This window comes from Dama dama, chromosome 32 (assembly GCF_033118175.1).
Source record: "Dama dama isolate Ldn47 chromosome 32, ASM3311817v1, whole genome shotgun sequence".
NCBI lineage: Eukaryota > Metazoa > Chordata > Mammalia > Artiodactyla > Cervidae > Dama > Dama dama.
Genome location: NC_083712.1, coordinates 38,168,165 through 38,180,856, shown reverse-complemented (window position 1 = coordinate 38,180,856; position 12,692 = coordinate 38,168,165).

Here is a 12,692-nt window from a genome sequence, read left to right as displayed (position 1 = left end):
ACCCGTCTTGCTGTAGGAACAGTATGCTTAGCTGCTTAGTCGTGTCTGACTTTTGACGACCTCATGGACAGTAGCCGGCCAGGCTCCTCTGTCCATGGGATTTTTCAGGCAAGAGTACCGGAGTGGGTTGCTATTTCCTTCTCCTCTGGGGACAACAGTCTAAAACAAAGACAGGACAGAGCTACAGCTGCTCAGTGATGCTCTCTACCAGGCCTTGGGGATGGAGGGCAGGTTTGCTCATGCCAGAGCTGGAAGAGGAGTGCAGTCTGGGGTGTGTGCACTTATGTGTCCCACTGCGCTACTATCCGGGCTCAGCCGTGAAGGGGTGAAGGCTGGTGGAAGCTGGGTGTGGAGCAGAGTCTGGATGCTTGGCTGGAAATTTAACGTGACCCTCTTTTCTGGGTCCCTGGTCCTTTGAGGTCTGGGGAGGATAGAAAAGCCCCGGGATGGTCTCTAGGTAGCGGAGGCCCATGGAGAATTCTATCTACTCAAAGGATTTTAAATAGAGCTGCCAGCACTTCTAGCCTTGGACACAGAGTAGAAGGAACTTCTGGGAACCCCACTGGGACCACTGAGAGGCAATGAGTGGGATGAGGATTAATGAGTCGATGTGGCAGGGAAGCAGATTTTGAGGGAAAATTATTCTCAGGGGAGGGTCTCATGGAAGCTGCCTATGAATGGGCAGTACTGGCACCATTTTCAACGTTAGTAAAGTGAGTGATTGTCGCTCAGTCGTGTCCGACTCTTTTGCAACCCCATGGGCTGTAGCCCACCAGGCTCTTCTATCCATGGAATTCCCCAGGCAAGAATACTGGAGTGGGTTGCCGTTTCTTCTCCACAAAGTTAGTAAACCATGGGTTTGATACTGGTTGTGAATATGCAGATATATTGACATATTGTCTTCTAATTCAACTCTGATTGTAGACGATTTGATTACATGTTGGAAATCTATTAAAGGGCTGCACAAAGGCAAACACTCAGGCACGTGCTTTGGGCTAGAGCATCACCACCCCTCTTCCCACACCCAACTCATCTTCCTGCCCCTCAGCCTTTTCACTTGCCACCTGATTATCACGCACCTTAGAACAAGATGATGTCATCTTCCTTCATTCTCTGGTGCCTGCAGAATAAGGTCAAAGCTCTCCACCATGGCATTTGTGATTCAGCACAATCTGGCCCAAATTTATGTCCCAGCACGTGACTCAGACAGCCTGCAAGGAAGTCACATTAAGCCAGTTGCTTGGCCCTGAACGTGCAAGCACTCCCATGCCTTTGTGCCTTTCTTCCTGCTGAGTTCTCTCCTGGACAAGCTCCTCCCCTGGCTTTTTTGGCCAATTAAATTCCCATTTACCAGCTGAGTCTCTGCTCTGAAACCTTTCTGGATTCCTCTCATTGGAAAGAACTCTGCCTTTGTGCTCCTACTTTATGTAGATGCCTCCTAGCACAGTTAATGCACCCCGCTGAAGATTGTTGTTAATTGTTTTCACATACCATTGCTAGATCCCTGAAAGGGAAGACTGATTCTTTGGTCTTTATCTCTCAAGAGCCTTACACAGGGAAGGCAGCCATTATTAGGAAGTGATGGGTTCAGTTCAGTTCAGTCGCTCAGTCGTGTCCGACTCTTTGCGACCCCATGAACAGCAGCTCGCCAGGCCTCCCTGTCCATCAGCAACTCCCGGAGTCCACCCAAACCCGTGTCCATCGAGTTGATGATGCCATCCAACCATCTCATCCTCTGTCATCCCCTTCTCCTCCCGCCCTCAGTCTTTCCCAGCATCAGGGTCTTTTCAAAAGAGCTGCATCAGGTGACCAAAGTATTGGCGCTTCATATTTATAAAATCACCTTTCTGTACATCTGAAACTAACACAAGATTGGAAATAAACTATACTTAAAAATATCTGCATGCCAGTTACACCTTCCTTCATTAACTATCCTCAGCTATGAAATGGGGACAACAATAGACCCCACTTCAGAGTATAAAGTTAGAATATTCGGAATTAAAAGAGATGATGAAAGTTAAATGTGCCCCTGCATTCAAGTAAATAACAATTTTTAATTACTTTGTTATCATTATTGTTCCAGGAATAGATACTTCCGGCATGACCTGAATACACAGACACTATTTGATCCAATCATTCTCACTGTTATGAATCCATCTAAATGTAGGATCTGTCCCTGCATTCATTCACTCATGTATTCATCCATCAGCAAGCATTTCCTGTAGAGGGCGAGACAATAAACAGTTTAGGCTTTTCGGGCCATACGCTCTCTGTTACAACTACTAAATGCTGTCTTTCGGCATGAAAGAGGCAATGTTTAAACTGATGGGTGCGGTTGTGTCTTATTATAACTTAATTTTTAAATCTGGCTGCGAGCTGGATTTGGCTTGCAGTTCATAGTTTGCCGGTCCCTGTTGGACTGTATTTCTCCTCACACTTCAGCAGGAGTTAAAAATGTTCAATAACCATCCTTACTGGTTGAGTGAGCCCTGGAGAAGGATTGTGTGTGTGAGAGCTTAGATGACTCATTACAGTTACAAATGGGAGCCTCCTTCTCTCTCCCTCCTACTGGTTTCCCTCTTGATCTGAAAAGAAGTTTAATGCTGATGTCCATCCAGGGAGAGAGAAAGACCCTGGCCCCCATGAGTCACGATTCTACTTCTATAGCGGCCAGACTCTGGGCGTGGAGGCCAGAGCTCCATCAGGCCAGGATGGCCTCCTGGATGCAGACGCTTGCTCCTGGACCACACCAGGAGGAAGGCACTGCTGGAGGCAGCCTACGAGATGGAAGCGTCTCTCTTCAGGGCAGAAAATGCCTGATTGTGATGACTTTGTTTGCAGTTGCTGACTCCAGAAGAACGTTGCTCATCTTTCTAGGATGAAGTGCTTAGTTAGTCGTGTCTGACTCTTTGCGACCCTATGGACTGTAGCCCTGCAGGCTCTTCTGTCCGTGGGGACTCTCCAGGCAGGAATACTGGAGTGGGTTGCCATATCCCAATTATTTCATCATTTGGTTCCTGGACTTCATTAACCCACCCCCACGGACATTGATACCCATGACTCAGTTTCTGGCTGTGCTGACTTGTTCTCATTTTTCGGTAAGTTCATCCCTGCCTTTCATGGATCCATTCTCTTGCTCTCTTGTGTCTTGTCTGAGGAGCTCCTGGACACTCCTCATGTCCCCGTGTCAATCTCCTCTTTCTTTCCAGTCTCGCCTAATTCAGGTTACTTAAGAGAGGGGTGCAACTGTGACTATTGGGGTGGGAGTGAGGAAATAAATAAAGGCATGAAAGGGAATATTGAACTTCTAATGCACTATAATTACCAAATGATCCTATCTCTCCCGAGATGGGTCCCAGTGGGATTTATTGCCGTATTAACGGTGGTTTTCCCATTGCATTACTTAATGAATAATGTCTAAGCTAATAACCCGCCAAAACACCCCAGTAACAACAACATAACTCCCTTCACTGTAATTATTATTTTTTTCCTAATGTGGTGTTTTTTTTTTTTTTTATAAATACTGATGTTTCTTTACTAGGTCCTTGTATAACTACTTGCTTAAATAATGGGCCCTATTAAATTGCCATCAATGGTAGCGTGCCATATGTTAGTCTTATACTGATGTCTTCTCACTGATGGGCTTGGGTTTTCCAGGCTCTTTTAGGGCCCCGGGGGTGGTGCTACCTCCCTTCCTTCCCTTTCCTCTCCCCACCCACCCACCCACCCACTCTGTGGCCCCCAACCCATCCCCCTTACCTGACATTGATAGCATTGACAGAAACAGGAAGAGGGCCTCAGCTGTGCAAACACAGTACTTCTGTTTATTTTGGTAGCCTCCGAAATATTTGTTGAGAGTTATTCGAGCAGAAAGGCTGAATGGAGATCATTGCGATGTGTCAAATTAAGGAGTGCTTAATGCCTGCCTAATCTCTTGGTAATTACTGTTGTGGCAGCGGAAGGCTTCAGAGCCTGGTAAGAAAGCTAATGACAGTAAGACTCAGCCTGCCTGGGCACCCACGGCGTCGCTGCGCAGCACAATTAGAGGTCCTGCGTGGATCCGAGAGATGAGGCTCTGCCACTCAGGAGACAGAGGATCGGCCTTCGGAGGGGAGGGGTCAGACCGGAGTGTCTGCCAGGGTCACTGGACAGGGGACTCCTTCAGCTGGGTGTCACTTTCCTAGTGGTGTTCTAAAATGTGACAGCTGGTGCATGTCTCTGTGTGTGTGTGTGTGTGTGTGTGAGTGTGTGTGGCGTGTGCACAGGCACACACTCATGGATGTCTGACCTCAGGGTGTCTGGGGGAAGACAGAGCTTTCTTCCTCGTTTTCCCATCTTTGTCGATCTTTGTGTCACGCGGTCTCTCCACTTTGTCTGATTGTTTCTCTTTGGCTTAATTTTCTTTCTCAATATCTGCTCTCTTTCATGCTATTTTCCAGCTCCTCCCTCCCCCACTTCCCTTCTCCATCACTCTCTCTGGCTGATCTCTTTCACGAGCATCTACCTCGATCCATCATGAATTTTTATAGAAGCAGAGAATAGTCAGGAAGCAGGTAAGGAAGAAGGAAATAAAACCCTTGACAATACCCCCAAACTCTGCCTAAAGAGGATGGAGAAAAAAAAGGGGGGGATATAAAAGAGCCAAATAATCAAATTCACAGAGATCCAAATTGAAAAACATGAAATCTCTGACATACGGATCTGTGGTGGAAAAATCATGGGAAAGGCAAATTGCGACTTCAGAGATCAGTGGAAATACCTTAATACTATACATTCTTAATGAAGCAGTTGAAACCCAGCCCCAGAGTTCACTGGGAGGCTCAGTGATCTGACAGTGGCCCTAGGGAGTGGTTGAGCCGTGTGGGTTTTGGTCCCAGCTAGCATCACCCACTAGTCTGATGACTTTGAAAAATCCATTTACTCATCTGTAAATTGGGGACATACTTAGCTACCAGGGGCGGTGTAAGAATCAAAGGAACTGCTGCGAAAAGAGTAAAACGCAATAAATCAGTCAATCAGACAATTAAGCAAGGCATCAGCAGAGATTAATGTGTAACGCACAGATAACTGGGAGGCTCACAATTTGGTGAAATTATGTAGATCATTGGTGCCACTGGCAGAGTTGAGTGCCGTTGCTCAAAAGGATTGCTACCTTTTTGCACAGAGTGACTTGGAAGGGACGGATTCTGAGCTTTGCTGGGTATTTCTCTAGCCACATTCAAGACCTCAGGAGACCCAGGCAAGTAGCAAGTACTTGCAGAGTCCCAAGCAGGGAAGTCCAGGGCTTGAGAGGAGATGGTGTCAGAAGGTAGGCATGGGTTTTAATGACGGTGCAGATGGGGGCAAAAGATAAGGGAATCTGAGTTCCTTCCAAGGGGCTCTGGGCATCCTGTTGGGAGAGGCCAGGGTGACAGGGCCTCTTGTCGTTGCTGACTTCTATTTCATCACTGAGGTCTGAGGCAGCAGAAGGAAGGAAATCTGAGGCCAATCAGTGCTTCTGTGGAATCTGCATCCTGTGTTGAAAGAGGATGCTGGAAACGGAGTGCCCTCCAGGATGAGAAATCATCTCATGTATGGAAGATCCCTGATCTTGGGTGGGGGCGGGGGGTGGATTGGGAAATTGGGACTGACATGCATACGTGACTAATATGACTCATGAGGAGGTACTGTGCAGCACGGGGAACTCTCACTAATGCTCTGCCGAGACTTGATGGGGAGGAAACTGAAGGACGAGGGGATATACGTATACATGAGGCCGATGCACTTTGCCATGCAGCTGAAACTGACGCAGCAGTGCAAAGCCACTACGCTCCAATAAAAAAGGCGTCTCATCAAGAAAGAAGGGTGGCCTCCTTTGGGGACAAAATTCTGGACTCTCCGGTGCAGAAGCGCCCTTCAAGGCAACGTCACACCCCTTCGTTTCGGAGGCGAAGCTGAAGCAAAGGCTGAAATTGCTTTGTCTCCCAGCTTCTCCCTCTGAGGAGTCTGGTAACAAAGGTCTCTCCCCAGTGAGTGTAGCATGTATACATGGTGAGCATCTTTAGATTTCCTAACAGTCAGCTGAACAGACTTAGTTTTCCCAAAGGAAAGTTCTATTTGTAGACCTGTCTGTCTGAGCAGCCGCTGCGGTACCTGATTGGAGAGAATGTGGTCAACACAGCAAGCCTGTAACTCGAGAGTTTCGTGGATTTCCCAGCAGGGCGGAGTTGAGCCCCTGCCCCGGCTATGGTTGGACATTCAGTCTTCCAGAGAAGATGCAGAAAGGCTGGCTAGGGCCTCTACCCTCTGCTCCTGCTGTTGACTATTTGCTGGGTCGGAGATGCTTCATGGGGACCGAATAACCTGGTGTCAGCTTAGTGGTCCTTCCCTGCCAAGGATGCCCGTCTTCTCCTTAGCAGAACGGGAGGCTGTGGGAGGTGAAGGTGCGAAAGGAACCCGGGTTCTGCGAGAGAGCGAAGGCTGGGAAGGGCATGGGAATAGTGCTGGAGTCAGACGGAGGGAGGCGGAGGGGGCGAGCAGGTCAGCGGCGGAGGGGCACAGACAGGCTGAACTGTCCAGTTCCGTCGCAGGGTTCATCATTAACTGTCAGACGGCGGTTTTAATCAGCTCCGCTCCTCAGTGGAAGATAGATTTAATATCAAGGCACATTTTCAGAGCCATTAGTTTAATTATGACAGGTGTCTGCAAACTGGACGACTCTGCTTTCAGACCCGAGTGACAGTGTTTAATTCTCCAGACCCAGGGGACGCCAGGATACTGTACCAGAATGAGCCTCCATTAAAAGTCTAAGTGATTCTTTGTCTCCCCAGCTCCCCCCGTTTCTCCTTGCCCTCTTTCTTTATATTCTACTGTACACGTCAAAAGAAGGAAAAGGAGAGAAGACTGTGCTTCCTATAGAAGAGAAGATAACTTAATAATTTTAATTATTAATAATAATATAATAATAACTATTATTTGTTGTTAAATAACAAATAATAATAAATAATAAAATAATTTAATTTAATACTCACCCATGAAAACTCAGCTCTCTCTGGGGCTCCCAGCATTGGAGTCCCTGATGCTGGGAGAAAGGTCAGGAGAAAGCCCTGGGCGTTTCTCCTGTAGCCTCTCCATGGACATTGAGCACTGCGTCTGGGGTAATCGCCTGCTGGCGTCGTGTTTAGGCCGAGCCTCGAGCAGGGCTGCTCCCTGACTCAAGGGCTCGTGGACTTGGGCTCCGTGTGGGGCCCCGGCAGGCAGGGGGGCATGGAAGGAGTGGAGGCTGGCGGGGGGCAAGCCCCGGGGTCCAGGGCACCTGCGTCTCAGCCTGGAGCCTGTCCCCACCCTTTTCTGGTATGGTCCCACGCGTCTCCCACGCCACCACCACCCCCCGACTGTCTGGGTGACCATGGACTGGGCACTTGTGTTCCTGAAACTTCTATCTACAGGTGCAAAGGGCTGGGCTAGAGGAACAGGGCTTTTCAACCTTTTTCTGTTTTGTTTAAACTCCCGCTTGCTAATCTGGCTGTTCTTCTGTTTGTTACGGTTCCGTTTTTTTCAGAACTGAGGGAGAAAACTCATCAATGTTTCCTTCTTTCTGTGCACACGGAAATGAAGGAATTCATTTCTTCTTTATGAATTAATATATTTAATATGATTGTTACACATACTTAATATACATCTTGGGTGTCCCCACTTTAACACCAATAAAGCAGAGTCCTCCGGCGGCTACTGGGCTGTCCTCTGCTGCAGGGAGACACTCACCCAGGGCTCAAATCACCTTCAGAGAATGGTCTCTGGGGACCAGCCTGGCTTTGCTGTGTGTGATGCCCCAGGCTGGGACCCTCCTCCCAGGGGATTATCTTCTCAGGGGCAGCTGACCAGGCTGAGGGTCAGGAGCAGGTGGTCGGGGGCAGCAGGGATGAGGGCTCGCCAGGCTGGGGCTGAGGGCACATTTTATTTCTCTGGTTGGTTGATGTGCAAGGTCAGGAGGCCTTGTCAGCTCTCAGGCTTTGGAGAACTGCTTCTTACGTTGTCCTCTCAAGATCGCTTACAGGTCCCTTTCCTGCAGAAGGTGGGGAGGGCACACAGGTGCAGGGCCTGGCCTCCTGCCTGCAGAACCTGTCCTGTCCTGACACCTAATGGGGCGGCTGAGCTGGGCTCCAAGCCTGGTGTTTAGTGAGCTCTGCTGCACGGCCAGGCCGAGAGACAGAGAGAGAGACAGAGAGACAAAGAGAGAGAGAGACAGAGAGAGAGAGAGAGAGACAGAGACAGAGACAGAGAGACAGAGACAGAGAGACACAGAGACAGAGAGACAGAGAGACAGAGACAGAGAGACAGAGACAGAGAGAGAGAGAGACAGAGACAGAGAGAGAGAGACAGACAGAGACAGAGAGACAGAGAGACAGAGAGATAGACAGAGATACAGAGAGAGAGAGACAGAGAGACAGAGACAGAGACAGAGAGACAGACAGAGAGACAGAGAGAGACAGAGAGACAGAGACAGAGACAGAGAGAGAGAGAGAGAGAGAGAAACCCAGGCTGAGCATCAGCACGGCTTCCCAAGGAGCTACACTCACCCCAGTCCTGGCCGCCTTGGCAAGGCAGCTCCCATCAGAAATTCACCCAGCTTCTGCTTTCCCTACACGGGGAAGGTCAGACCAGGCTGACTTTCCTTGATTTTTCGTCTCTTTGTTTCTTTTAACCACTCCTGTCAAAGTATAAACCGGCCACCAGCAGCCCCCGCAGACCAGAGGCAGCACACGCGCTTTGGGAAGGACCGGCTCCGAGTCTCTCGGGGGCAGCCCTTGGCTGTGTGGCTGTTCCTCAGTGTGTGAGTCGCTCAGTCGTGTCTGACTCTTTGCGATCCCGTGGACTGTAACCCACCAGGCTCCTCCATCCATGGAATTCTCCAGGCAAGAATACTGGAGTGGATTGCCATGCCCTCCTCCAGGGGATCTTTCCAACCCAGGGATCGAACCCAGGTCTCCCACATTGCAGGCAGATTCTTTACCATCTGAGCCGCCAGGGAAGCCCAGGCTTCAGAATACATGAGGTTCCTTGGTTTTGCTTCCTTCCAAAGGAGAGCGTTTGGTGTGGGAAGAGAGACAGGAGGAATCTCTGGGACTCCCTGGCCCCACATTTCTGCAAGCTCTGCCCCCCATGGACCCCCTCACACCTACGGAGCATGATTCCTCCTCTTCTCCACCGAGGGCGCGTCTGCTGCACACTCCTGGCCCTGTGCTTTCACAAGCTGACTTTCCTCTATGGAGCTTCTCAGGTTTCGTTTTAGTTACAAGTTGAAAGTTTGTGGCAACCCTGAGTTGAGCAAATCCATCGCCCCATTTTTCTAACAGCATCCGCTCCCTCCGTGCCTCTTTGCCACAATTCAGTAATTCTCGCCGTGTTTCACACTTTTTCATTATTATTGTGTGCATGACGATGGATCTGGGATCAGTGATCCTGGATGTTACTACTACGACTCATGGAAGGTTCAGAGGATGGGGAGCACGTGTTAGCCATAAAGTACTTTTAAATTAAGGTATGTACATTATTTTTTATATAGTATATAATGTTGTGGCACAGTTGTAGACTACAGGATAGTATAAACATAGCTTTTATATGCACTGGGAAACAAAACTCTTTGTGAGACGCTTTATTGAGATACTCACTTTATTATGGGGAGTCTGGAACTGAACCCATAATAGCCCTGCGGTCTGCCTGCACGCCGTCTGGGTCGATCACTGGCCATTCCTTACTCTGAGCCCTGTTCCCTCAATGAGACTGTCGGCGCACCCAGGGGAGGGCCGTCTCTCTCTCCCCTTCCCTCCTCCAGACTCCGTGGCTCCTAGTATATTGCCAGGGACAAACTTGAGCGCATAAATACACCTGCAAGATAGAGTTGACTCTAACTATCAGTGGAGTGTCTTTTACAAATTGTGTTCAAATGTTCTCTGGATGCCTCCTGGCCTGGAAATTCAGTTTAAAATTTTCAAGCTTCCATCAGTCTTAAAAGAAGTTAGGTGCCCGCAGAGTGCAGTCCTCCAGGGAGCACCCATGTACTAAACAGTGGAAGGGGCCTAGCAGTTTGGAAGGTATGGAGTTGATACTTACTTCTTTCCTAATTGCCTGGAATAGAAGCTTCCAGGAAACGTGAGCAGAGAAGAACTTCCAGGTCCATAAATCTTCTAGACATAGTGGAATGGAACTCAGGGTTCCAAGACCTTTGACGAATATTAAAAAACCATCTCTGCATAAGCTTCATGTCCTGTGTAAGGAAACCTAGAAAACAGTGGCATTTTTCCATTTCTTTGCTGGCCTCGTTTCTTAGGTAGAAGCAGTTACATCTGTTTGTTTTATCTATAGACCCTGTCAAGAGGATGTGGTAATAAGTTTTGGACATTAGACAACCACACAAAATGCAGAATCCGTGTAACAAATTATGCACATAAGATTCAACCCCAGGATATGAAAATCTGGCATTTATGTAGAAGGGATAATTTGCCACAGGACAGGAGTTGTAACTCAAGAGCTGACAAACTGTGTGGGTTCAAAAGGTCTATTTATTTTTTAATTTGATAGAACAAATTCACAGGTTCAAAACTGCAATATCATATGATAATAGTTCCAAATGACTTTACTTTCTAATTATAATAGATTCAACAGTGCTTTGTAACTGGGCTCTCTTTTTTTTTCTCCTTCTAAAAAAGAGAAAATAGGCAGATTTATTTTTTAAAAGTGCACGGAGTAATTAGTTTAGCGATTAATTAGCTGAAATCACTGTGACTAGTTTACCTCACTGACAAAGCAGCAAGTTGCTTGGGAAAAATGCAGGGTAGACATTGCTCAGAGCATTTCAGATCGTGAAACTGTACAGACTTGATCAGTGTGGGGATCATATGTATCATGATTCATCTGGAAACAAGTAAGTATGCAAAGTTTTTTAATGTTTTTTTGCCTTGTATTTTCCAGGGGTAAAATCAGAGTGCTGTTTTTTACAATGTTGCTTTAATTTCTGATGTACAGGAAAGTGATTCAGTTATACATATATATATTCTTTTTCAGATTCTCTTCCATTATAGGAGACCTGGGTTCTATCCCTGGGTCAGGAAAATCCTCTGAAGAAGGAAATGGCAACCCACTCCAATATTCTTGCTTGGAAAATCCCATGGACAGAGGAGTCTGGGGGGTTAAAATCCTTGGGGTTGCAAAGAATTGGACACAATGTAGGGACGACAACAACAACAAGCTATTCAGTAGGGCCTTGTGTTTATTTTATTTATATAAAGTAGTGTGTACCTGTTAATCCCAAGCTTCTAATTCATACCCTCTACCCCAAACCCAAGTTCTTCGTCAGTTTTGGATAGCTGGTCCAGTCAGGACAAAAGCTGTGGGTTTCTCTTATTCACCTGCAGAAGTTGAAGACACAGTGCCCCTTGGGCCCCACTGGTACATGTGAGGACTCTTAGCCCCAAGAAATGATCTGCAGACAGAAGCGTCTTGTGACCAAATCATTTTGGAGAACACTGTGTCATTTGCCTCTTGGATACTAGCAGCACACACCACTTACGAAAGATCTGCAAGTGTTGGAAATCGGTTTCATTTTGTTTAACCAAGTGTTTCCCAGTCCTTTTTGACTGGGATTTTTTTTCTTTTTCTTTTTGACATAATGCTCGCTAACAGAAACAGCTAATTAACATCTTGAGAGCCACACCATCTTGTGGTTCATGGATACACGTTTGATGCTTTCTGCACTCCAAAATGATATTAATTGCCTTTTCTTCCGATCTGTTATATCATCCTCTGCTGCTCTTCAACTCCTAGGTCAGAGGCCCTATCCTTCTAGAAATTCTTTCTTCAGAATGCCAGCAACGCAAGCCTCTCCCACCCCATGGATGTATTGATTACACCAAGAGATGTTTTACAGGATTTCAGCCCTGAGAGGCAGGGATCAAAGGATTGGGGTCGAAACTTTGTGGACTTTCTTCTTACAGTCTAATTAATATGATAAGAGCAATGACTTTTTGAAAGCCAAATGCTGGCCATTCATCAGTAATCTGCTTTTTTTTTTTTTTAAGTTTTGCTTTTAATAGTTGAGAGTAATATGGAACAGACGTGGTCAGTGGACAGTCTCTTGTGGATCTGATACTGGTCCCACTCGAGAGCACCTGTGTGATTTTCTCCTAAACTTTTGATATCCAGTATCCTCAGGTGTCTAACTGGAGAAGGCAATGGCACCCCACTCCAGTACTCTGGCTTGGAAAATCCCGTGGACAGAGGAGCCTGGTAGGCTGCAGTCCATGGGGTCACTAAGAGTCAGACATGACTGAGTGACTTCACTTTCACTTTTCACTTTCATGCATTGGAGAAGGAAATGGCAGCCCACTCCAGTGTTCTTGCCTGGAGAATCCTAGGGACGGGGGAGCCTGGTGGGCTGCTGTCTATGGGGTCGCACAGAGTCGGACACGACTGAAGTGACTTAGCAGCAGCAGGTGTCTAACAATACAGAACCTCTCAAGCTCGTTTTGAGAATTCAGTGAGAAATTTGAGGACATAAGGTTGAAATGTACAAGCTGTGATTTAGATGTGCAAGAAAGGAAAATCTTTATTTTAATAAAGGAATTATAATTTGTTCATGGGCTCTCAACCTGCCTAAAGCAGATAAAGAGTTCTAATTCTTTCTTCATGCATGTGCATGCTAAGTTGCTTCAGCC